The sequence below is a fragment of the Oryctolagus cuniculus genome, chromosome 5 (assembly GCF_051225735.1).
Source record: "Oryctolagus cuniculus isolate XC-2025 breed Fujian yellow rabbit chromosome 5, ASM5122573v1, whole genome shotgun sequence".
Classification (NCBI taxonomy): domain Eukaryota; kingdom Metazoa; phylum Chordata; class Mammalia; order Lagomorpha; family Leporidae; genus Oryctolagus; species Oryctolagus cuniculus.
The window spans coordinates 158,726,096-158,747,531 of record NC_142871.1 but is presented as its reverse complement, the minus strand read 5'-3'; the positions used below and the strand labels follow the sequence as shown (position 1 = coordinate 158,747,531).

The following is a 21,436-nucleotide window of genomic DNA, read 5'->3' as shown; positions in this document are numbered from 1 at the left end:
TTGAGATTTGTGTCTGGACTGCTTTATAAGTTAAATCAACAAGACAAGAAGTGGAGAGAATTGTAGGTGACATTTACTCAGGTCATTGTGTGCAGAATTCCGAAGCAAACTGAGAAAGCAGTGGGTCAGAAACATGTGAATAATGTACATTTCAGACAAAGACCGAAACGGGAGTGTTTCCCTCTGAGCTGTGAAGAGGTGTCTTCATATTAGAAAAGTAAACATACAAGCTTGTTTGTTTAAAAAGATTTGAATTGTTCTCACGCATTTTATCAACTGGGACTAGCAATTATCTTTTACATGTAACTTGAGTAGATAAACATGTAGCAGTGCTAAGCAAAGAATTATTGAAGCAAATTATTTCAAACTGATAAAGTCATTTATGAACTGCAGTCACATGTTACCTAATGACAGGGCTGCATTCTGTGCAAACATTGCGGAGTGCACTTGCACAGACGTGAATGGGTGGCACAGAGCCCTCCCTGCACCTGGTGGCGTGTCACTGTACCGAATACCTGAGACAGTTGTGATACAGTGGTGTTCAGTGTCTGCATGGACTAAGAGTGCAGAAACAATACGGTGTAAAAGGTAGGTCATGGGACACCTGTGTGGGGCGCTTACCGTGCATGGAGCTTGCAGGACTGGAAGTTGCTCTGGCTGAGTGAGTGGACGTGACGGCCTAGACCACACCTGGTCCCTGCTGTAGACTTTATAAACACTGCACACTGAGTCCACACCACATTTATTAAAGTTTTTCTTCAATAATAAGGTTTCCTTAGCTTACTCTTAAGTTTTTTTTTTTTTTTAAGATTTATTTATTTATTTGAGAGGTGCAGTTACAGAGCGAGAGAGGGAGAGACAGAGAGAGAGGTCTTCCATCTGTTGGTTTGCTCCCCAAATGGCCGCAACAGCCAGAGCTAGGCTGATCCAAGGCCAGGAGCTTCTTCCAGCTCTCCCACATGGGTGCAAGGACCCAAGCATTTGGGCCAACTCCCGAGGCTTTCTCAGGCCTTAGCAGAGAGCTGAATCGGAAGAGGAGCAGCCCGGACAGAAACCAGCGCCTGTATGGAATGTGGAGGGAGGCTTAGCCTACTGTACCCTGGTGCTGGCCCCACGGTTAAGTTTTTAACTCTTGTAATAATACTGAGCTTAAAATGAAATGCATTGTATAGCTGGACAAAAATATTTTCTTTATAGCATTATTCTTTAAACATTTTTCTATATAAGCACTTGTATATTTCCTTACTTGAAAGGCAGAGTTGCAGAGAGAGGAGGAGTGAGAGCAAGCATTTTTCCATCCACTGATTCACTCCCCAAATGATTGCAACTGCCAGGGCTGAGCCAGGCCAAAGCCAGGAGCCCAGAATTTCATCCGGATCTCCCACCTAGGTGGCAGTAGTGCAAGCACTTGAACCATCTTCCACTCCTTCCCTGGGCACATTAGCAGGGAGCCAACTCAGAAGTAGAGCAGCCTGGACTCGAACCAGTGCCTGTTTGGGATGCTGGCATTGCAGGTGATGCCTTAGCCCGCTGTGTCACAATGCCAGCCCCACTTTAAGCATTTTTAGAAATGTTTAAATGTTTTTGCTATAAAACTAAGACACAAACACGCACATTAGCCTAGACATACACGAGATGCAGATCGTCAGTCAATATTCTTCCACCTCTGCGTCTTGTTCCACTGCAAGGGCTCCGGGGCAGGTGGCCTCATGGAGCTGCCATCTCCTGTGTTGACACTGCCTTCTTCTAGAATGCCCCTGGAGGACCTGTCTCAGGCCATTTTGCAGTGATTTTTTTTGTTGTTGTTAAATAGAAGGAATGCATTATAAGATAATGATTAAAGTGTGTAGTATAGTGAGCGTACAAATCAGTAAGGTAGTTACTCATAATCATCCAGTATTACGTACTCTAAGTGGTTGCACATGCGTAGCGTAGTATCACTGGCAGGGTGGTAGGGCTGTGTGCACCAGCCTGACACAACTGGACACATTTAATCACACTGTGTTGCAGTGGTTGGGTGCCTATGGTGTCACAAGCATAGCATTTGTCCAGCCTGTTCTAATCTTTAGCGACCTCCATCATGTTGTGTGGCCTTTTGTTGCCTGACACATTGTTTCGTGGCACAAGACTTTTCATTTTAGAAGTTTTTTCCAGGGGCTGGTGCCGTGGCTCACTTGGTTAATCCTCCACCTGTGGTGCTGGCATCCCCTATAGGTGCCCGGTTCTGGTCCCGACTGCTCCTCTTCCAGTCCGGCTCTGTGCTGTGGCCCGGGAGGGCAATGGAGGATGGTCCAAGTGTTTGGGTACCTGCACCCACATGGGAGACCAGGAGAAGCACCTGGCTCCTGGTTTCGGATCAGCGTGGTGCGGATCAGCGCAGCGGCCACTGGGGGGGGTGAACCAACAGAAAAGGAAGACCTTTCTGTCTCTCTCTCTCATTGTCCACTCTGCCTGTCAAAAAAAATAAATAAATAAAAAATAAAAAACAAAGCCTCCACATCTCAAAGTACCAGCGGAGCCCTGGACCCTGATTTTGCAGCTCATCCATCCAGGGCAGGGGTCCTGTTCCGGTTTGCACAAAACTCAGCAAGCAGCCGGACAGCCGCTTGAGCCAGCTAATGTGAGCCCAAATATTTGTTGAAGTAACGAACACAGGTTTGACCTGAAAGTATTACTCATTAAGTCGTGGCGAGCAAACACTTCGCATATTTGAAATATATGCATGTCGTGGGGTGCATCGCATACAGGAGCACTTGCCGTCACGTCCCAAGTCTGCTCTCCATTCAGCCTTCTGCGCTCTGGGAGGCAGCAGGCAGTGGTTCAGGTGGTTGGATCCCCGCCACCCTTGTGGGAAGCCTGGATTGGGTTCCCCGCTTCTGAGTTTGGGTTGCCCAGCCCTGATTGCTGTGGTCATTTAGCAGGCAAGAGATCTCTGTTTTGTTTGCCTTTCAAATAAAATTTCTAAAAGTTTGTAAGAGATAGATAGATAGATAGATATACGCTCTTTAATCTTGTAGATAAAATGGCTGTCCTGAGAAATACCCATTTTCAGACCAGAGCGTCTGCTTTCTGTATCAGATGTCCAAGTCGGCAGACGTTTGCTGGATGTGTTTATGCTCCGCTGTTCTAGGTGGCAGGGATACAACAATAACAAAGCACAGACCTTGGAGGAGTAGGGGTCGGGAGGGCGCGGGTAAACTGGTGAGCCTCAGGGCAGAGGTGCTGAGAGCCCACGGGGACGGGGGATGGGGGATGGGGGATGGGGGATCATTTCTTGTCCACTCTGTGGTGGCTGGGAGGAGGAGAAGTGGCATCTGAGCTGGGCTTATAAGGCCGGGAAAGGATCCCAGGCGCTGAGTAGCAGGACGGAGCGTGTTTCACCCCAGGGCTGGGGCCGGGGCCGGGGCCAGGGCTAGGGTTGCAAGGGCCTGGGTACTCCCGGCTGCTCTGCTCAGCCCACAGGGCCGGGGCGGGGGGCATCAGAAGTTCTGTCCAGGGAGAGACAAGGGCAGGGGCTTGGAGTAGGAGAGTCAGGAGGAACCTGATCATGAGTGGTCCATAAACTGTGAGTCTACATTTAGGATGAGGAATTCAACTTTTCTTTTTTTTTTTTTTTTTTTTTATTTTATTTATTTATTTGAGAAGCAGAGTTACAGACAGTGAGAGGGAGAGACAGAGAGAGAGGTCTTCCTTCTGTTGGTTCACTCCCCAGTTGGCCTCAATGGCTGCAGCTGCACCGATCCGAAGCCAGGAGCCAAGAGCTTCTTCCCAGTCTCCCACGTGGGTGCAGGGGCCCAAGAACTTGGGCCATCTTCTACTGCTTTCCCAGGCCATAGCAGAGAGCTGGATGGGAAGAGGGGCAACCAGGACTAGAATCGGCGTCCATATGGGATGCCGGCACTGCAGGCTAAGGATTAACCTACTGCGCCTTGGCGCTGGCCCCGAATTCAATGTTTTAATAGGAAAAGCTGCTGTTTTCAGGGGAAATTTGGAATAAATTGGGTTCTAGCCCTTCAGTGAGAGTCCTCAAAGTTGCTTGACTATGGCACTTAGGGGTGGTTAGCCCTTAAAGAAAAGGTCAGAGTAGGTGGGCTCTACAGGCAGACTGAGGCTGGGTCAGTTGGGAGCAGGGACCGCCCATGGGGGAGTGAGGAGGACTTCCTGGAAGAGGGGGGGTCTCTGAGCCACTTGAACTCACTCAGCAGGGGTGATTGGGAGTGAAGCTTCTGGCTCCAGCTGGGCAAATCTGGATCAGCAGAGGCAGGCAGGAGAAGTTGCGAAGGTATAGAACCTTCAAGTTGCCATTCAGGGTCTGTAAGTGTGGATGAGGGTGCTGTCCGGGAGGAGTTTGAGGGTAGAGAGGGCAGGTGAGTGCTGGCTGGGGAAGCCAGTGCTTCAGCACAGTGTTTCTATCGCCCTGTGAGCATGTGCAGTACCAGGCTGGTTTTCTCTCCCTGTGCCTGCTGCCTGGGCCCGACGAAGACATCTTTCATACACCACATGTGAAATGGGGAGAGAGAAATCAGACAGGCAGGCAGGGGCCCGAGGCAGCCTGCTCACTCTGCTGCTGCCGCCGCCTTAACAGGTTCCACAAAACCCGTCACCACTTCTTTTTTTGTTTGTTTTAAAGATTTATTTATTGGAAAGGCCAAGCTACAGAGAGGTAGAGGCAGAGAGTGAGGGACCAAGAGAGAGGTTAGTCTTCCATCTGCTGGTTCACTCCCACAGTGGCTGCAGTGGCCAGAACTATGCCGATCTAAACCCAGGAGCCAGGAGCTTCTTCCAGGTCTCCCATGCAGGTGCAGGGGCCCAAGGACTTGGACCATCTTCCACTGCTTTCCCAGGCTATAGCAGAGAGCCGGATAGGAAGTGGAGCAGCCAGGACTTGAACCAGTGCCCATAGGGGATGCCAGCACTGCAGGCGGTGGCTTTACCTGCTATGTCACAGCGCCTTCCCCCATCACTGCTTCTTAAGCTCCCTTAGAAAATAGCGTGAGTGTTATGTGTCCCTCCCGTGCTTGACAATGAAGTCATCATTAAACAAGACTGGTATCTTAAAAAAATCTCAGATGCTATGTTCATTGTGCTTGCTCGGCAGTTTTAACTCTTGAAATACCACCTCGGAATGGTGTGTGGTAGATCATTCCACTGGAGCAGGTCTGCAGAGTGGGGGATAAGCACACGTCTCTGTGTGCGGTGTGAATGTTCCACGGGGGAACGTGTGTGGACACAGGCACGTGTGGATATGTGTGCATAGATGCGTGTTAAAACACTGGGTGTAACAAGTTCAGTTATGGGGTCTGTCATAGAAGAGTATAAAGTTCATGTGGATTGCAGGCTGTGCCCCAAAGGGAAGTGGAATTTATGCTTCCTGCTCTTAAGAGGTTCCTAAGTAGAACAGTAGGAGAAGTAGAATAGGAGGACAGGAAATCAGTTTGGGGCATGCATGAGGCAGAGTCAGACCTGACCCATGACCTGTACGCTTTGGGGGGGCCTTGGCCGTGGAACTGGGAGAGGACCATTGTCTGATTCCTGTGTCGCATTTGCACGGTGCAGGTGGGTGGAGTGTTAAGGCTGAGCTATCCTTGGGTGGGGTCGAAGCAGAGTTCTGGACAAGCACAAAGAAAGGCGTTCGTGTTGGGCTGCATTCCTGGTCACTTGTGCCCAACACCGAGGCCCCGTGCGTGCATGGTCTTGGAGGACTGAGAGCAGGTGGCATCCTGCCCAGCGGTGGGCCAATGGGATACCTGCCAGCTGCACTATGTGCGTGCGTGCACATGCATGCGCGCGTGTGTGTGCATGTGTGTGTGTGTGTGTGTGTGTGTTGGGGGGATGTCCTCAGCACTTTCTCAGGTCCTTGCTTGGACTGCTGCACAGAATGGAGGCCCTGCAATGTGCAGGGCCCCTGCCGGTCCTCTTGGTACAGGGCTGTTCTTGTGTTAGGCCGGTCATTATTCTGAGTAGGTTTCAAAGTTTGGGAAAGAAAGGTGTTCCCTGTTGCAATTGTATTTGAGTCTAGGGTTTCGCAGCTCAACTACTTCAAGATTTAAGTCCATGTGGAAAACACTCATATTAACCTCTTCCAAAACGTATTTGGAGAATTGAACGTAGCTGGTTTTTGGTTGTATTGGTTGAGTGCGGTTGGCTTTGAACACACTGCAGGCTGGTGCCGCGGCTCACTAGGCTAATCCTCCGCCTTGCGGCGCTGGCACACTGGTTCTAGTCCTGGTCGGGGCGCCGGATTCTTTCCCGGTTGCCCCTCTTCCAGGCCAGCTCTCTGCTGTGGCCAGGGAGTGCAGTGGAGGATGGCCCAAGTCCTTGGCCCCTGCACCCTATGGGAGACCAGGAGAAGTACCTGGCTCCTGCCATTGGATCAGCACGGTGTGCCGGCCGCAGCACACTGGCCGCGGCGGCCATTGGAGGGTGAACCAACGGCAAAGGAAGACCTTTCTCTCTCTCTCTCTCTCTCTCTCTCACTGTCCACTCTGCCTGTCAAAAAAAAAAAAAAACAAAAAACAAAAAAAAAAACCAAAAAACCCAAAAAACCCAAAAAACAAAAAAAACAAAACACTGCAGGAAGAACTGTTCCCCTCCAAGAGCCCACACACGTGGGAGGGTGGCGCGGTCTGGCCACGTGGGGCCTGTGGGTGTCCCTCGGCTGCCTGCCCTGGTGTGTGCAGGGTCTTGAGCAGCTTGGGAAGGTAGCCCGTCCTCTCTGTCCCGGTTTTCCCCCTGGGTGTAGCAGAGGTCGCTGCTTGCGCCTCTCCCTGGAGTGTTTTCCAACTCTCTGCTTATCTTCTCCGCTTGCCAAGACCCCTGCCTTCAGTCACCTAACACCCACCCGCCTCCGTCGCATGCCCGCGTCTGCCTGGAGTGGGAAATGCTTCCAAGAGTGGTTGCCTCTGAGTAAGAACTTTGCAATAGTGTAGCTTTATAATTGTCCGCGCAGATGAACCAAGTGGCTCTGATTCACGTTTATTCTTTCTGAGTGTCACCATGGGATTTCTGGGGTGTATGCCTTGGGTCCATTGAATTACCGCCAAGGCACGGGTTTGGCCCTCTGCTCTGAGTGACAGGCTGTGTGGTCTTGGGCAGGCTCCTGGTGTGGGTTTCCTCACGTGTAGAATGGAAGTGAGGATGGGGCACGTGGAAGTGTTGTCCCAGTGCCTGGCACGGGGCTGGCACTCCTGGAGAGCAGTGTCTGTGTATGGCACACCCTGGGGCCCTGTGTGTTCCCTACACACAGGAACGCCTGTGTAGAACCTTGCCCTGACTCTCATGCCTGTGGGAAGCCACACCTGTGTGCTCAGCAGGCATCTCCCATGTGTCCCCTTGCTGTCCCCACTTCCCCAGGCCGGGGATCTGGAAGAGAGAGGTCAGTACAGGAGATCTGGGAGGGAAGAGACTTGCCCAGCGTGCCCAACGTGCCTAGGGTGCTGCTGCCTTGGTTCTTCCGCTGGAACTCATTTGCACCTTGCCTCATTTTCTGACAGTTTAAAATGAGGTTAAACAGAATGTATGTCTTCAGCTCGTATTCAGGAAACTGATCACTAAAACAGATTTTTAAATTATATTTTAAAGTTTTATTTATTTATTTGACAGGCAGAGTTACACAGAGAGAAGGACAGAGAGAGAGAGGTCTTCCATCTGCTGGTTCACTTCCCAATGGCCAGGTCAGAGCCAGGAGCCAGGAGCTTCATCCAGTTCTCCAGATGGGTGCACCTGCATTGCCTTCCCAGGCGCATCTGCAGGGAGCTGGACTGGAAGTGGTGCAGCTGGGACTTGAACTGGCACTCAACTGGGATACACAGGTTGCAAGCGGCTTAATCTGCTGCAGCACTGTGTCGGCCCTAGCCACAGTCTGGTTTGTTGCAGTGCATGTGAAGGGCTGCGTGAGACTGAAGCGAGGTGTTCTGTCTGGGTTCTGAGATGGGCGCCATCTTTGTCCCCTGCTCGGCGTCCATGGGGGATGCTAAGAAAGCCACCTAGGTTCTGGGGATTAATCTCATTAAATGAATGTTTCTTACCAGTGTGTGGGCCTGCTCAGAGATTGTTTTACAAAATCTGCCATGAATAACATTTACTTGTTGTGTAGGGATTAGCTTGTAGCTGATAAGTAAGAAGCGGTTTAATTTTGCTGATTTTCATTTGGAAGTCCAGCTGCTTTTGCACCGTTTTTCACATTTGAATGTTGGATCAGCAGTTCCAAGATGACAGCCTTAGGATTTGGGAAGTCAGGAATCGTACAGGGAAAACAGCTTCCTGGCTTGTTTTTTTTTTTTTTTCCCCAGAAGAAATTCTTTCTATGACTGTAGCTAAAAAGGACGTAAGTAATAATTTAAAAAAATAGTTTTTGCTGATTCAGGTGAAAAACCCGTTGGAGTTACTGGGAGCTGTCATGTGAATAGCTGACGTTACCTAGTTTGATAAAAATATGAGAATAGATTTAATGTAGCAAGCTTCTCTTTTTTTCAGGTAATTATTGTTCAGCTTATGTTGAGAACTTATTTGATGCTTTTGAATGCTTATTATACATTGACAAATGATTTTTTTAAAATAAATACAAAATGTAATAATATGATTAACCAGAGTAATGACTTTATTTTAGAACAGCTTTGCACAAAATATGTTCTGATGAGGTGTAATTTTATCTTAGCATAGAATAGAAAAATACATACTGTACATTGAATCTCCTGTCACACACAAACACTTTAAGCTCCACATTGGGAATATGCTAATTTGAGCAAGGCTAAGATTGGTTCTTGTGTCATGTGGGGGAGTATTTTATGAATCAGCTAAGTGCTTTGTTTCTTTTTTTTTTCCTTCATATGTTTCTTTAAAAGCTGATTAGCTGTATTCTTCTGCATATTAATTAGCAGTACTCTTTTGCATACTAACTGTATGGCAGCTACAAGAGATGCCAAGGTGTTCTTTGAAACCACCTGGTTTCCTGATCGCCGTTAGCTGTTGCTCACAGTCCCACGAAGACTTCCAGCCAAGCAGGGCCGTCCCTGTCAGTGCCTCCGTCATTCTTTCAAGAAGAAGGTCTTTCTGACCATTGGGCTGTTGGCTTATACTGGGGGCAAGATTGCATTGCTCTGGGCTTTTTTCTTTCTTATGACTTAAAAAGGAAAGGTTCTTACAAGTTTTCCATGTTGAATTTTGTTCTGGAAAGTATTCTAAGGTTGTGCTGCTTTGCAGAAATACTAGAATAAATGAATAAAGTGATCGCACAGTACGTTGGCTGCTGCGTAATGAAGTAGAGGAGCAGCCCGAGCGTGAAGTGGAGGCGTGCAGCGTGAGGTCTGCGGACTTCCTCCACAGAGCGCGGCTGTTCTGTGCGCTCGGCGTTCCCGTGGACGGCGTCCCTGTGGGCCTGCACGCCCGGAGTATGAATTTAACCACACACATGGATCGAATTGCGCCTGTGTGTGCTTATTGTCCAGCTCTGTAGATTTGCCAGTGAAGACAAAGATCAGATCAGCATATAACTGTGTAAGAACAACCCCGATAGAAGTAGATGAAGTGTGCACTCGGGACAGCATTTGTTAGTTTCCAGGTAAATGGAAAGGAAAAACAAGCTGAGTGATGCACAGGGACCTAGCAGCCGGTGCCAGGCTGCCGGGGGAACCCAGGGCATTCTCCCCGGCGCGGCTTGTTTCTCGTGGGCTCGCCACAGCAATCACACGAGCGGGTACTAGAAAGTTCTGTAGCTTGGGATGATTGGCCTGGCATTAAGATGCACTGGCCCGTGCTGTAGGCCTGGGCTCAGGGCTCAGCTCTGGTGCCTCATTCCAGCTTCTTGCTAATTCAGACGCTAGGAGGCACCAGTAATGGAACAAGTGGTTTGGCTCCTGTGCCCCATGTGAGTGATTTGGATTGACTTCTAGCTCCTGGGTTCGCCCTAAGCTACGGCCCAGTCCTGGCCATTACGGGCATTGTGAAGTAGATCAGAAGATGAGAGCTCACTCTTTCAGGTCTCTCTCTCTCTGTCTCTCTAACATGGAATTAAAACATAAGTTCATTTGGATGCAAATAATCTTTTTTTTTTATTTTTTATTTTTTTAAGATTTATTTATCTGAAAGCCAGAATTACACAGAGAGAGGATAGGCAGAGAGCGAGAGAGAGGGGGGTCTTCCATCCAATGGTTCACTCCCTAATTGGCTGCAACGGCTGGAGCTGTGCTGATCCAAAGCCAGGAGCCAGGAGCTTCCTCCAGGTCTCCCACGTAGGGGCCCGAGGACTCAGGCCATCCTCCACTGCTATCCCAGGCCATAGCGGAGAGCTGGACCAGAAGAGGAGCAGCCAGGACTAGAACCGGTGCCCATTTGGGATGCCGGCACTTCAGGACAGGGCGTTAACCCACTGCACCACAGCACCGGCCCCTGATGCAAATTATTTTGAAATCCATGCATACCCTTCCTGCAGACCTGTGTGCTAGCTTGGTTCAGAGCGCTTCCTTCATGTTTGCTCGTCTCCTCCCTACAACCATGTGAGTCGGGTCCTGTTACTGCCCCATGTTATCTGCATGGGAAGGAGACATGTATCACAGAGGTCACGCAGCTCGGCGCGTCTCCAGCCCCTGTACTCCGGACGGTCTTACTTCCGCTCACTGATGAGTACCACGTGTAGCTGCGGTCTTTCCCAGTTACCAAGCGAGGCTTGCAACGTGTGCTGTGCGGAGCTGAGGTGGCCAAGGAGGCAATCATTTGAAGCAGGATTTTTTTTTTCCCCTTCTGAATCTTTAATTGTTGCAAATCCATTCCGTGTATATACGACTGCAATTCAGTTTGGTGCCACAGTCAACGATGTTTCCAGGCGCTTAAAGAGAGAATGAATTGTGGTTCCATCGGAGGTGTTTGCTTACAGAACTTGCCTAGTTGTGTGTCATGGAGAGTAGAGACATCTTATTAAAAGTGGAGAATGTCAGTATTTAAATGAGAGTTTCACCATTGGAGTTGAAATTTAAGGCATGAAGGCCTGGAAGATATTTCTGGAGACACTAATGTGAAAATATTAAAAGTTTAAGCAAAATATGGCAGGTGAAAGCCAATAAAACTTCTTCATGCAGTATATACAGCAGAAGAGAGAAGAATCTTCCTCACAAGTGTTTGGACTCTTCCACATTGCAGATCTGGCAAAAAGGGGAAATGCAAATCTACTTCCACAGGATCAGTTTCAAAGGAGAATTTATTAGTTTTCTTTTTAATTCTAGCAATAGTGAAATCGGTAGTAGACCACGCCTGGAAATGAACCGTTGTGCCCGGCTTGTCGGAGTTTTATGTAATATGCCTCCAAGCACTGGGAGAAGATCTGAGAGTAATGTAGAGCAGCAGATAGGATTTCAGGATCGTGTGGAATTCCCACAGGAAACTGGAGCAAAAACAACAGCAGCGAACCTCAGTGGAGTAAGGCAAATAGCTTCTCGGTGAAAATCCGAGGGAGGAGACTGTGGTAGGAGAAAGTCGTGGCCTGACTGTTGGTCTAGTGTGCTTGGTGGTAGGAGCGGTTTTCTATGAACTTGAAACTTCAAGGAACGGAAGAAGAAAGGAGGCTGCTTCTTCTTCTTTTTTTAATAGAAAGCTTTTATTTGATAAATATGAATTTCATAAGTACAACTTTTGCATTATAGCAGTTCTTCCCCACATACCCGCCCTCCCACCCCCAAACCATCCCACCTCCTACTCCCTCTCCCTTCCCATTCTTCATTAAGATTAAGATCAACTCTATACTAAGTAAAGATTTCAACAGACTACACACACACAGACACACAAGTATGAAGTACTGTTTGAAGACTAATTTTACCAATAATTCTCATAGTACAACACATTAAGGACAGAGATCCTACATGGGGAGCAGGTGCACAGTGACTCCTGTTGTTGATTTAACAACTGACACTCTCATTTATGACGTCAGTGATCACATGAGGCTCTTCTCATGAGCTACCAAGGCTATGGAAGCCTCTTGAGTCTACAGACTCCGACCTTATTTAGACAGGGCCGTAGTCAAAGTAGAAGTTCTCTCCTCCCTTCAGAGAAAGGTACCAAGGAGGCTTCTTAGATTCTGTGTGCGTAGTTTCTATTTATAGTAATTATAAAATACCCAAGTCCTTCTGTACTGTCAGGTGGATGATGAGTATTTAAAGACGATAAACAGGTAAAGAAGCTGAGAGGGTAGATACCACCTGGAATATAGATGTTTCTCAACTTGTGATGCGGTCCCATCCCGGAAACCCTGTGTAAGCTGAGTGTATTCTAAATCTAAAGGACATTTAATGCCCCGACATCCCACGCATTCCAGCCCAGCAGCCCTCATCGGGGGCTCCTCCCCCGAGACCTTGGGGCTGGCTGGGAGCTGTGCTCACTGCCCGTCGTGGCCGGAGAGGATCAGGGCTCACTCAACATTGTCCACCTGGGAAAGATCCAAGTTCAGCATACCAAGAATGGGTTCTACTGAACACATACCACTTTAGCATCTCCTGTAAAATCAGAAACTCATATGTTACCACTGTAAGCTGGGGACTGTCAGTACCACCCCCACCTGGCCTCAGCATCATTGTCGACACAGGAAGCAGGATGGCAGGTGAAAAGCGTGAGACAGCCATTTTAGATGTTCTTCCTGTTTCAGGAAATCATCATACCTGAGCCAGTCAGCAAAAGAGCCATGCGTGACCACGAGCAAATAACCTTTAGCTTCTTTGCGAACAGCGAATGGGTGTGGCCAGGGGTCGGTGGGGGTGATGTTTACTTTCTGGTTCTGAAGAGCTTTAGTCTAGGGCAGGGGTCAGTCTAGGGCCACTGTCTGCTGGCCAGATCTAATCCTCCACCTGATTCTGTAAATAAACTTTTATTGGGCCATAGCTCTGTGTTCTCATTTCCATACTGAGTGTGACTGCCTCCCTGTAGTAGTGGTGGAGCGGAGTCTGGGGCAGGGGCGAGGAGCGCCTGGTCCACGGGCCACGCGAGGCTGCAGCAACATCTGCTCGGGTCCTGCCAAGGCAGCCGCAGGCAGGACTCGAAATTCAGCCTCCAGCAGGCTCATTTTTACATCAATAGCTTTGTGTGGCCTGCAAGTGATGTCATAGATGCCCAGGTGGCCCTTGGCAGAAGAGTTTCCCCACCCCCGGTCCCGTGTAGTGGCTCTTTAACCCTTCACAGAGAGTCTTCTCAGCTGTGTCTAGGAAACAGAGAACTGACTGACTTATAAAGCTCTTTGGGGATAGATGAGAGGGCTCCAGCTTCCTGTGGGCTGCTGCCATAGGAATGAATTTCCGGAGAACCTAGGGATGCTGTTTCAGTCTAAGCATCTGCCACCTGCCAGGCAGGGTGCGGGGATTCACGCTTGTTGGGAACAAGCCCTTTTAATTCTTCTGAAGTGAAGGAGGCCATAGAAATTTAGTTGATCTTACAAAAAAAAATCCTCAGTGGTTTTTGACCCGATGCCACGCTCGTGGTGTCCACCTCCAAGGCCAGGCCATGTGGCAGGTTGAGGATGGTCCTTTTTCCGACTGCACCAGTGCTGCCGCCATTCGTCACCTCTGTGTTCAGCTCCAGGGTGGGAAGTTCCCGGAAGCCACCGTTCCCAGTGCCTGGGCCAGGCGTCACGGGAAGGTTGATCTCCCGCAGAACGGAGTCGACTTTGCCAGCGGCACCTCCTGAACAGTGAGACCCGACCAGGAATTCTCCCTTCTGCGTAGAGGGCCCGAGGGTGGCAGCAGCACAGCTGAGGGGTCCTCGCGTTAGGCTCTGGAATTTGGCCCTCAGTTTGCGGGAACGGGGTCTGACTTGTGGCGTGGCTGACGTCTCACTGTTCCCCACGACACTTTCTCCAGTGTCCTGAATGCCCCTGACTTCTCTCGGTGTCAGGGCAGCGGGTTGAGAGGAGGTGGCAAGACTGTTATTTTTGTGTCCTGGTTTTGTTGGACTTTATCTCACGTGTGTTTGAAAACGTTATGCGTAGGGGTAGTCCCATTGACGTTAACTGTTCCACTAGTGTGAAGTACTTTGCAAAGCGATGCCGATTCTCCAGAGACAAGTTGGGTCCTCAGCCTCTTTATTTTGCACATGCTCATGCAGCCCGTGGCTCAGGAACAGTGTGAGCATCAGCACCTGCTACCGGGCCCCGTTTCTCCGCGACAGGAAGGGTCTGCAGTGGCTGTGATATGTGCCAGGAACTACAGGCCACCCGGGCCACCGTCGTGCGGAAGCTGCTGTCTGGTTCCCGTGGTGCTGCTGAGTCATGGAGATCTGCCCCTGTCTTCTAGGAAGTTTATAGTTGAAGACGTAAAGACCATAATGGCTTACACATGCAAGTCCAGACACCTGACGAGTGAACAGACCCGTAAACGTTCTGTGAACATACGTGGAAGTGCACGGCCACATAGTCGAGGGGTGAAGCGTGTCACTTGCCATTCTGTATGTTGCTGGTCTACATTGGTCAACTTGATGCCATATGTGTGCCTAGCTACGTGTTCAACGCTCACATTAAATGCTGGAGGGGCTAGGGTTGGCGGTAAGTTAGTGTTTGACAATATAGTCTTTCTTAGAAAGGTTACCTTGTTTTACTCTCCCAAGTCGAAGTTTACTGCTCTGGTTGTATACTTTATACTTCTTTTGCAGCTTTACTAAGATATGGTTTATGCAATAGAAGTCACCCATTGCAAGTATGCGAGTCAGTGATAACGTGGTAAATCTGCAGAGCCGGGCAACCATTACCACAGCTCGGTTTCAGAATATGCCTGCCACTCCCAGTCCCGGGCAGCTGCTGGCCTGCTTGCTGGCTTTTTACATTTGTATTTTCTGAATGTTTAATAAATGGAATCATGTAACATATGGTTTTTACACTTTGCTTCTTTCATTTTGCATAATGTGTTTTGTTGTAGCATGTATCAGGATTTTAATCTTCTATAGCTAAGTACTGTGGGTATAAACTGTACCATGTTTACTTACCCATGCACTAGTGCTTGGCCACTGTGACCCGTGTTCCTGTAGGCAGTCTCGCACAGTCCTGCAGTTAGGTGGAGTGTTCTGGAAGCCTCGGGTCAAGTTGGTGGATAGCATCTGCTTTGCCTGCTGTTACTCTAGAGACAGGAGCTCTCTTAGGGTTAGGGTTCTGTGTGATGTGTTTCCTATCCTTTTACTCTGAATCTTGTTTCTTTGAGACTGAGGTGTATATCTTGTGGACATGAGCGCATGGCTTTTTTGTTTTTAAAGATTTATTTATTTATTTATTTGAAAGGCAGAGTTACACAGAGAGAGAAGGAGAGGCAGAGAGAGAGAGAGAGAGAGAGAGAGAGATCTTTCATCTGTTGGTTCACTCCCCAATTGGCCGCAACAGCCGGAGCTGTGCCAATCTGAAGCTAGGAGTCAGGAGCCAGGAGCTTCTTACAGGTCTCCCACACGGGTGCAGGGGCCCAAGGACTTGGGCCATCTTCTGCTGTTTCCCAGGCCACAGCAGAGAACTGGATCGGAAGTGGAGCAGCCAGGACTCGAGCTGGCGCCCGTATGGGATGCTGGCACTGCAGCAGGCAGCTTTACCCGCTACACCGCAGCACCGGCCCCATGCCAGGGCTTTTTAAAAAGCCCACTCTGGAAATGTGCCTGCTGGATGGGTGCCTCATATCTGCGTTTTGCCTCTGCTTTTCTACCAGCCTCATACCTTTCTTCCTCTGTGCCTCCTTCATTCCCTTCTTCCATGTGAAAAAAACACACAGCCTTTTTTTTTTAGTGTAAGATTTTTATTTTTTTTTAAACTAGACTTTTGAATGATTTTCTTAGCTGCGACTCTAGAGAGTACAGTCAGTAGTTTAGATGTAATGGTGTCAACTCGGGAGTAATTCTTCCTGAGCTCTGGTGAAATACGGGAACTTTGTTTCAGATCTCACTCTTCCTTCTTTACTGCTGTTACTGTCCTACGTGTTTGACCCTTACTGTTACGAAATGGTTATTCAGGACTAAATTAGTGCATTGTACAAAAAGTTTGTACAAATCAGGTAATCTTAGGTTTTTGAAAGAATACAGGGAAGAGAAAAAGACTGTATTTTTTAGTGAGTTTTATATCAACCCACATATATATCATTCCTGGCACTCTTCACTTCTTGCTGTGGATTTGAGTTGTCGTATGTCTTGCTTGCAGTCAGCCTGAAGGATTGTATATAACATTTCTTATAAACCAGGTTTTCGAGCTGGGAAGTCTCTTTTTAAAAAATTCATGGAAGGTACAGTTTTGAAGAATACTTTTCTGAAAATGTAGAATTCTTCTTGGGTCAGGTTTTTTGGGTTGGTTTTAATTTCTTTGCTTTGTCCATTCCATCACCCCCTGAGCTGTTATTTCTCATGAGAAGTCAGCTGTTTATCTTATCTTTCATTTTTTTTTCTATATCTTTGTGAGATGAATTGTTTGTTTGGCAGTACTTTTGGTTTTTTTTTCTCTTTGTCTTCCAACAGTTTGATATGATGTGGTTAGGTGTGGAACTCTTTGTGTTTATCCTGTTTGGAGTTTTGTTGAGCTTCTTGGATATATAGATGAATGTGTTTCTTTTTTATCAAAGTTAGGAGGTTTTTGACCATTATGTCTTCAGACGTTTTTCTCTGCCCCACCTCTCTATGGAGTTATCCCTTGGTCTCTGTGCATGATTGATTCCAGGACCTACCTACCCCTCTCCTGGAGCTAACCAAAATCAGCAGACGCTCAAGTGTCTTACATAAAATGGCACAGAATTTGCATGTAGCCTATGCCCATCCTCCCATATACTTGAAGTCATCTCCAGATTTCTCGTAATACCTGATGTAATGTGAATTCTATGTAAATAGTTCTTTATTGCATAGACAACAGTGACAAGAAAAAATGCACATGATCAGTGTAGAGGCGGGCTCTTAAAATAATATTTTTGGGGACTGGCGCTGTGCTAGCATCCCATTCCCACTGCTCCACTTCTGATCCAGCTCCCTGCTAATCCACCTGGGAAAGCAGCAGAAGATGGCCCAAGTGCTTGGGCCTCAGCACTCATGTGGGAGACTTGGATGGAGTTTCAGGCTCCTGACTTGGCCTGGTCCTTGCTATTGCAGGCATCTGGGGAGTGAAACAGTGGATGGAAGATATTGTTCTTTCTCTCTCTCTCTTTTCCCCTCCTTCCCTACCCCCCCCCCAATAACTCTGCCTTTCAAATAAATAAATAACAAATCTTAAAAAAAAAATTTTCTACCTGCAGTTGCTTGAAGCCGTGGTTGTAGAACTTGCAAATAATGAGGACTGGCTGTGTCTGTGTTTGATGTTTCACAGGTCCTACTCTTTCTTCTCTGTGTTCCTCTCATCAAGGTGTCTCTAAATGTGTGACTCTTTCTTGTGCCAGTTGGAATTTGAGGTTGAGCCCCTCTAGTACAGCTTTCATAGATTGTTTTTGTTATTCTGTAACTTGTCCATATTAAAACTCGTTTCTGCAAAACCCATTTCCCCCACATTTTGTGGCTGCTTCTGACGCTCAAATTTGTTTTTCCCTGTTTGTTGATTGTTTGTTTTCCCTTTAAAACCCGGGTTCCTGTCACCCTGTGCAGTTGTGTGTTCAGAGGCTGTGAGTCAGCAGAGCTCTCCCTCTGCAGTGCTGGATCTGTGTGTTGGCAGGGAACACTGTCAAGCTACTCACAGCCCCACGTGTGCCCTGGCTCCTGCTTTCAGCTGGGCCCTCTTCATGTCTCTGCTTGGCGAGGGGTGCGTGAGTGGCCGGTGTTCCCTCTGGCGTCCGTGACAGACGAGCGGTCTTTGTCAGCCTGCAGCATGGTGGAGAGTTTGTCACATGCACCACACACCATGTCACAGCTCCCAGAACCCCTGGTTGATAGCTGGGAACCTGCTGGTCTCACTGCCCTGAACAGGACCTCAGCCTCAGGCCAGCGCAGCCTCTGACCTCCCAAGTTCTCTTGCTGATGGGACTGACACTTAAGTGACCGTGCCCTGTGAGCCTGGCAGCACGGTTGCCAGTTTCCTTTACTTTCTTTCTCTATTTCATTCTCTCATTTATTTATTTGAAAGAGAGAGAGAGAGAGAGAGAGAGAGAGAAAGAGAGAGAGAGAGATATCTTCCATCTGCTGGTTCTCTCACCAGAAGGCTTCAGCAGCCATGGCTGGGCCAGGAGCCAGGAGTTTCATGCAGGTCTCCCACATGGATGCAGGGGCCCAAGCACTTGGGTCATCTTTTGCTGCTTTGCCCAGGCCGTTAGCAGGGAGCTCAATTTGAAGTAGAGCAGCCAGGACAAGAACTGGGGCCCAGGCGGCAGCTTAACCCCCTGCTCCATCAGGTAGGCCCCGCAGCTGCTGCTTGTGCAGTCTGCCCCTCTTGGTTGAATTATGGCACTGACGGAGTTGGCACAGATGGCCAGGAGCAGCCCCAGGCAAAATCGCCACAGGCTCCTGCTGGTGCTGGTGTCGCTTGGGGTTGAAACCTTCCACCAAGAAGCACTTCCCAGTGTGGGAAATGCCCTGCTTGATTTCCACAGCACCAACAGTGGCTGCTTGTGAGGTTCCCCCTCCCCCCCAAGCTGTAAGGTTGTGATTTGGGTAGAGAATTGGTCCCCTCTTCACTTTGTCCTTGCTGCATTTCCTATGAATGTATCCTGAGCATCCCCCTGGGACAGGCAACATCAGGGCCTGCGAACATCAGGTGGTTACAGTGTATTCAAGACTGCTTCTAGAGACCCATCCCTGCAGAAGGTGCAGGCGCTGTTTGAAAGATCAGAAGAGTGAGGCGATGGCACTTGCACTTGCACTATTTGGAGGCCCTGTGGGTATTTAAAATCCATACCAGTGCAGATATTAACCCACTTTTACATTTAAGCTTTTGCAGTTGCGGGGTGGGGGCAGGATTTTGTAGTTATGGGATAAGACTTGAATTCTGCTCTGTGACCCACAAAATGCACTCAGTCTCTCCAAACTCCTGTTTTCTCACCTTCAGCTGAGGCTAGTAATGCATATTTTATGGGTTATCTTGAAGACTAGATATTGCATAAGTAGAACATCTGGCACTTAGTAGGTACAGTTGTTCCTTGGTACCCAGGACCTCCAGCCCCCACCATGAATACCCACATCCAGAGATACCCAAGTCCTTCCGTAAAATAGGGTGGTGTTTGCAGAGGGTCAGCTGTGTGCAAACACGTGTCAGCCTGCCCAGCCAGCTGATCCACCTCCTCCTTGTGCGACCTCCCTTGCTTCTTGTGTTTCTCCCCTACTTAGAATATTTGTGTTATCTATGCAATAATTGAAGCATAACAGAATATTTTTCTGAGAGTACATTTTGGGTTGGATGATCTTTTCAGATACCCAAATGTTCCCAACGTTTCATAGTGATTTCCTTTCTAATGTCTAAATTTTATGTGCTTCTAAGTGACAATGAAACTTTTTACTGCCACTTTGTGGTGAATGGGCTTGCGTGTGTGTGTGTGTGTGTGTGTGTGTGTGTGTATAAAGAGCATCTGGTGAGGAGGATTATCCAGCAAAAGAAAATAGAATCATTATCCAGACATTTGCAGGCCCTCGTTGGAGGGGAAGGCAAGGTCTCCGAAGGAGATGGTGAAAGGATTTACCACGAGACGTTCTTGGATCGCGCTGGCCCAGGGCCCACTCGGTGGAGCTCTTAGGCCCTCTCCTGGGCTGTGTGAGCTAATGTGGAGGAAGGGGTGACTTTGCTGACATCGGGGCTCAGTGTCTGTGGTTTTGGGGAGCCCATGAATTGGATTCTGGCACAGCCAGGTGCTCGTAGGAGTAGCCATGTTTTCATAGAATTCTTAGAAGTAATAGGTTAGCTCCTCCTCCTAGTCTGCTTAACTCCGGCAGAGACACTTATCGCAGAGTGTTTTCTAATGATTTTCATTACATTTTTAAAAATTAAATTTCTGGGCACTGCCTTTTCCTTGGAAGCCTTTAATTTTTCTCCTGAGGAGAGTATTTGTTTTGGAAAGGGTTATCGAGAGTGATTATTGAAAATAAAGTACTTGGGTAGGTCTAAGTTTCGCAATAGGGACGTTGAGAAACTTGGACAAATAGGAAATGAGGATTAGAGCTCATTCACAGTCAAGGGGAATCAGGAAATCACAGGTTAAAGCCGGGATGAGATCATGCGATGTTTATGGGCAGTCGCCTCACCCTTGGAAGCGCAGCCCTGTCCTGTCTGGGGTGAGGTCAGATTTAACAACTCACACATGCCAGTAACATACGTGAGACAGCCGAAGTGCTGTGGCTTAACCATGGATTTCATAAACATTAAGTGGTCTTTTCGCACTTGAATTTGTTGCCAAGAATCAAGTGTGGAGTTATCCATACGCTTGTCGGTCTGAGTACTTCTACTAGACACGGATATAAATATATCTTTTCAGACAGTTCTAGAACAGGTTTATAAGAATGATTATTCTTTCTCCCTCAGGCTTTAAAAATCCATATTTTTGGCAACAGTGTCTATGATAAAAATTTTAGGAGTTTTATTAAGTGAAGCAAACATTTATATTCTCTTGTCTTTGTAGTTTGGATATTTTTTTTCTTCTGCACTCAGAAAACGTTTGGTACACAGCCCTGCAAGGCGCTGTGCCCGTCAAGGGCTGTGGTGGATACCAGAGTGGCTTTGGCATAAACCTGAGCCTCAGCCATCGTAGTGCGTTTAGTGGGAGAGAGAACAAGGGCCCTGGACTGTAACAACGAGTATCAAGTGATCTGTGCCCCGGAGAGGCTGGGAGGGAGACAGAGCTTTCTGATTCGAGGGGAAAGCTATCCAGTCTACCCCCAATATAGAGAGTTTCTTGAACCAATTCTTCAAGTCCCAGTTTCATAAAAACTCTAAGTTTCTGAGCTCCCCTCCCTGTGGGCACCCAAGAGAGATGGAAGGGGAATTCTGAGGGTGGGAGATTTGGTTAAGTCGTGTGGATCGGTAGTGTAGGTTCTTGACTTGTGGACTGGACCAGGTTACAGGGTGCTGCACATAGCATCTTGACCTGACATCACACTGGAGCAGCCTGGAGTGAACATGTAATGGAAAAAATACCTTGGGTAAGCGTGATGCTGAGAACACGTTAAGTCTGGGGGAAGTAGCATTTGTATGAATCAAGCCCTTGGTACCCAATGTATAAAGAGCTACTGACAACTCATGGATGTGGATGTTATTATTTTTGGTGATAGAAAGTGTGTGAACGTAGCAGAATTTGCATGCAGGTAAACCTATGCGCATACGCGTGTAGTCTGAATCACATCCAGCCCTGGGCTTGGTCTTTGACAGCGAGAGCTGTGCAGTGCGCCCTCCAGTGAGTTGAGAGGATAATGTGGAGGACATCTCTTCCGTGGCATCACTGACGGATCCCTCTCAAGGAAGGGTGGTGTTTACACAGTGCGTTGTCCATTGCAGCTGTATGCATGCTGCTGTTTTAGGAAGCATCACGGCCATGCTTTTCTCTTTGAAATG

General features: G+C 48.2%; 1 protein-coding gene across 9 annotated transcripts in view; it reads left to right on the top strand.

The window, feature by feature from the left end:
- The window catches only part of HIVEP1 (HIVEP zinc finger 1), a 145,882-nt gene that overhangs the window by 6,971 nt on the left and 117,475 nt on the right, over positions 1-21,436 (top strand). The gene's annotated exons all lie outside the window — the stretch shown is intronic.